We start from the raw sequence: 5,297 nt of genomic DNA, 5'->3' as shown, positions 1-5,297 counted from the left end.
CATTGCAAAGGAGGTAATACTGAGTGTGAGCAGCAAAAATAAAAACTGTCCTTCTGTCCAAGGACACTCTTTTTTTTCCTTTATTCATTTTTGTTTTTTCGGTCAAATTTTTGGGCATATTGTCCTAATGAGTAAATGTTTCTAATCAATTTGAATTTGTTATTATTTACGGATTTTATTACATTTTATTTTTCTGTATCAAATGGTCAAAAATACCTTGAGTGTATTTTTACAGTTTGAATGTGACTTTTTTTTTTTTTTTTTTTTTTAATTCAGGCAAATTGATGCACGTCAAGTTTTCTCTGTTACAGACAAAACAATGTTAATAAAGTTATACTTTATTATAAGTTGATCTGTTACTTTTTTTCTTTATTAGAAAAAAAGGACACAATGTTAGGCAGATGCGTATTTATAAAAGTAATTTTATAGACTAATACTATTTACAGTGGCGGCGGAGAGTTTGGGGGGGCGCGAAACATTTACGTCTTGCTTGGGGGGGGCGTAACAGAAAATAATTGAGAAGCACTGGTCTAAGCAAACGTGTTTTTATGTTATTTAACCAAGCGGCATATGCTCGTGGCTACCTTCGTGTTGTGATGACGTATTTGGTGACCTAGTGCACGTTTCCCGCTGTGCCTCAAGATGGCGGAAGAGCATTACATTTGCTCGTTTAGATTCCCATTTGTTTTTCACAAAAACGCTTGGTTCTCACAAAAAGGCACATTCGCCATAAATTTGTCAAGGTAATGACTAAATAAATAATTAGTCATAGATACATGATTAATTAGTCATGAATAAGAAATGAGAGAGAGCTTTAGTGGATGTCATAATGTAAGATAGCAAATATAAAGCATTAGATTTAAAGTGTTTTTAAACGTCAGTGTTTACGGAGTTAAGCGTTTGACGTTGACGTGGAAAAAGCATATATGTTGAAAACGGGAGTTCGTAGTATATGTGTGATATATTAAAGCAGTTTGTATACATCGCACCAGAGCCCGGATAGCTCAGTCGGTAGAGCATCAGACTTTTAATCTGAGGGTCCAGGGTTCAAGTCCCTGTTCGGGCGTTGCATTTTTCTTGTGTTGTAAAACAACAAAGACGATGTATTTAATCCCGAGCAGCAATTACGTCATGTTCCCGCGCTTTAATTGTGTGGATACTTTGCCAATGATTGTGGTTTTTGATCCTCTCCCACTTTTCCCGCGCACAGCACATGCAATATCACTGATACTCACTGTTCTGTCTTTATATATAATATTCCAAAAATACACGCGATGCAGGCTCTATCGATTTCAACCCTAACGTTTACAGTTGCGGTGATGAAAAACATTTAAAATAGTGGAAAACATCAAAATTTATCTAGTACAACATTTTTCATATATTTCACATAATTTACACATAAAAAAAATATGAAAATCAAAGCACAAAACTTGTATGCAGTTTTTTCCCAAAAAGCACCCAACAAAAACATTCCCATCTATTTCCAATGGCCCCATTCATTTCCAATGGGAGAAAAATTTGACCTGATATCAACATGAAATTACCCTTAAATGCCCTGAAATCAACAGGAAGTGACCCAGAAATATCCTGAATTCAACAGGAAATGATCCAAAATGTACGAGAAGTGACCTCGTAAGGTTCCATTATGTAGGTAGTGACAAAAATCAACAGAAAATGACCTGTCAATACTTAAAAATTAGCAATGATTTGAAGTCGGACCTTCCAAAAAAAAAATCTCCATTTGCGGTGATTATTATTGACAAAAACAAAACAAAACAAAAAAAACATCCAAAAATTGTCCCAAAATTAAAAGGAAGCGACTAAAAAATTTACAGGAAGTGACCCCTGAATGTTGCAAAATGTACAGGAGGTGACCAAAAATCCACAGGAGTGACACGTAAATCCCCTTGGGTTAACAGGAAATGATCCAAAATGTACAGGAAGTGACCCCGGAATGTGACCTAAGTGACCTAAAATCAGGAGAAAGTGACCTGTCAGTAGCTTCAAATTAAATTGATTCCAGCTCGGACCGACAAAAAAAAAATCTCCATTGGCGGTCATTACTTTTTACAAAAAAAATTTTTTTTTAATTCCTCAAATTGTCCCAAAATTTGCAGGAAGTGACTCAAAATGTACCAGAAGCAACCCGAGAATGCCCCAAAATCATCTAGAAAGGATCCGAAATGTACAGGAAGTCACATAGGAATGTTCCAAAATGTACAGGAAGTAGGCCTGAACGATATTGGAAAAAACTATTGTTGCGATTTTTTGGGTGTTTGCAATATATTGCGATATTAAAAAAAAATTCTATATATTTTTTGAAAGAAATTTTCACTAGATGACTTGAATAGCTGTTTGGAAAGACTGGTTGAGTCACCATCACCACAGTGTACAGTGATCCCTCGTTTTTCGCGGATAATGGGGACCAGAACCCGCCGCGATAAGTGAAAAACCGCGAAGTTGCGCCCCCCCCCCCCAATTTTTTTTTTTTTGTGTGTGTGTTTTTTGTGCTCAATGTATTTATTCATATTTTGCATTGGAAAGATATACATATAAGTCATGTTTTTTTTCTTACTTTCCCCCCCAAAGTGATTTAAAAAATGTATATAAATAAATGGTTTTCAAGCACTTCAAATGTCATAATTATGATCAGTTTTAAACATCATTTTTGAACAAGAATAGAGTACTGTAGTAGATAAATGCTTGGCTTTATTAAATGCTTCTGTTTATCTACCTTAGCTGTGACCGTTGGAGTGATATGTAGAAATTTCAAACTCCTCAAGATCACTTCTGGCATTTATATGTCTCCAATGTCTCCACACACACACACATTCATTCCAGCGCGGCTTCCTTGCAGAAACTGTTTAACAAGTTAAAGGATGATTGACAGATGCCGGTGTGAAGTCTGCTTCTTTGGCCAGATCAAAGCCATCATTAACTTTAATAAGCAAGTGCCGCAGTGACTGAGAGGAACAAAAGCCTGGGAGAGGGAGGGTGTGAGGCTGTGTGCAGATCAGAAAGCAAGACGTATGTGGATAAAAAAAAACAAAAAACTATCGCACTTGCGATGGGACTATCGCGCACATCGCGATGGCGATGTTTAAACGACATATCGTTCAGGCTTAACAGGACGTGACCCATAAATACCCTAAAATTAACAAGGAAGTGACCCAGAATTAACTTGTTGCCCCTCATTGATGTCCAATTTAATTCAACTAGTAGGACAAGCTGTGACTGCTCACTTCTCAGTACCATTGACGGCTCTCTACGTCCAATCAATTTAGACTAGGAAGGGCGAATAAACAAATCATTCGCCCCTCCTAGTCTAAATCGATTGGACGTCTACTGCCGAGAGTTGGCAGTCAACGAGTTAACAAGGAAGTGAAGCAATTACACTTGAAAATACTTTGTATTTTAAAGTGCTCCTTGACAATAGCAAAGCTGAAATGTTACAAGTCGCTCACTTTTTCAAGACCTAAATTTCAACAAATGTCTGTTTTTTTAGAGGGATGACCCCCAAAAGAACATTTCATTAAAAGCCAAACAAGAGGTTTGTGTTTAAAACTCCCAAATAATTAGAAGACTTTTTAATTGTTGGCCGTATTCCCTGTCGAGTCAGTCATTCGGAAAGAATAGACGGCCAAGTGTAACAAGGCGAAGCTCATTATCCCGACACATCAGAGAAGCCGCTTAATGTGACGTGAATGACACTGAGGCCGCATCCAAGCTTCCAATTGGGTATTGGAAGTTCCGTCTGAGCATTCATCGACAGCACTTTTGAAGCCTTCTTGTCTTTGTCCTCCAATATTTGTTGTTGTTTAGTGGTTTAGCCTTCAAAGACAAAGACTGGCGAGCCAACGATTTAAGGATCAAAGTCCAATTTATAATACTGTAAACAAAGAATTCAATTGTTGTCTGTTTTGGACAACAACAAGAACCAGGAAATTGGATAAGATGGAATTCCAGAGTTAATCGTAACTATGGGGTTGAATCAGCGCCCACAAGAAGTGCCAGACTGTCATAAATCGTCCTAACGAATTTGGCTAGCTGTGTGCTAGCATACAGTGGTATGAAAAAGTATTTTAACCTTTTGGAATTTCTCACATTCCTGCATAAAATCCCCATTAAATGTGATTTGTTCTTTGTCAAAATCACACAGATGAAAAAAACTGTCTGCTTTAACTAAAACCACCCAAACATTTACATAGGTTTTCATATTATAATAAGGATAGCATGCAAACAATGACAGAAGCCGGGAAAATAAGTAAATGAACCATCTACCTAAGGAGACTTAAAGAGCAATTGAAACCAATTTTTACCAAACAATTGAAGTCAGGTGTGTGCCCTATCACTGATGAGTGGTTTAAAGCTTCCCTGCCCAATATAAAACATACACCTGGTAAGAATTATCTTGACGAGAAGCATTATCTGATGTGTATCATGGCTCAGTCAATAGAGCTACGATCAAGGATTGTTGATTTGTATAAAGCTGGGAAAGGATACAAAACCATCTCTAAAAGTCTGCATGTTCATCAATCTACAGTCAGGGAAGTTGTCTACAAATGGAGAGAATTTGGCACTGATGCTTCTCACCCAAGGTGTGGCTGTCCACCAAAGATGACGCCAAGAATTCAGCGCAGAATACTCAGAAAGATAAATAAGAACCTTAGAGTGTCTGCTAAAGACTTACAGAAATCACTGGCACAGTCCAATATCCATGCACATGTCACCTATATGTAAAACTATGGCCAAGAATGGTGTTCATGGGAGGACTCCACTGAGGAAGCCACAGCTTTCTAAAAAAAAAAAACATTGCTGATCTTTTAATGTTGGCAAAAATGCACTTGGACACCCCACTGAAGTTTTGGCAAAATATTTTGTGGACTGATGAAACCAAAGTTCAACTGTTTTGGGAGTAACACATGAAGGAAAATAGTCGATTTATCCTTGTTACAGGTTGTTTTATTCTTATAAAGAACAGGAGATGATGACATAGAATTCGGAAATGAAAAAGAACAAAGAATTTACACAGAAAGACACACAGACAGAATAAACGAGACATGGTCCGGACGACACGCAAGACAAAAGTGTCTTTCTCACTCTGGTTGAAGTCCTTTTCTCTCTAACTTGGGGGAGGGTGAAATTCCTTGGAATGTGCATTGTGAACCCCTAGCTAATATTTTCCAGATGTGTTGCTCCTCGAAGGCATACACTGTCTTATGAGGGAGAATGCAATGTCCATATATAATTATTGTGAATAAATGGAAATATAATTCTTCACACACAATGTCATGTGT

General features: G+C 37.4%; 1 non-coding gene across 1 annotated transcript; it reads left to right on the top strand.

The window, feature by feature from the left end:
* The first annotated feature begins 993 nt into the window (after nucleotides 1-993).
* trnak-uuu (transfer RNA lysine (anticodon UUU)) lies at nucleotides 994-1,066 on the top strand. The gene has a single exon. It is a non-coding gene; the product is annotated as a tRNA-Lys (tRNA).
* Nucleotides 1,067-5,297: the final 4,231 nt, after the last annotated feature.

This window comes from Corythoichthys intestinalis, chromosome 6, assembly GCF_030265065.1.
Source record: "Corythoichthys intestinalis isolate RoL2023-P3 chromosome 6, ASM3026506v1, whole genome shotgun sequence".
NCBI classification, from domain to species: domain Eukaryota; kingdom Metazoa; phylum Chordata; class Actinopteri; order Syngnathiformes; family Syngnathidae; genus Corythoichthys; species Corythoichthys intestinalis.
This window is presented reverse-complemented; position numbering and strand designations above follow the sequence as displayed.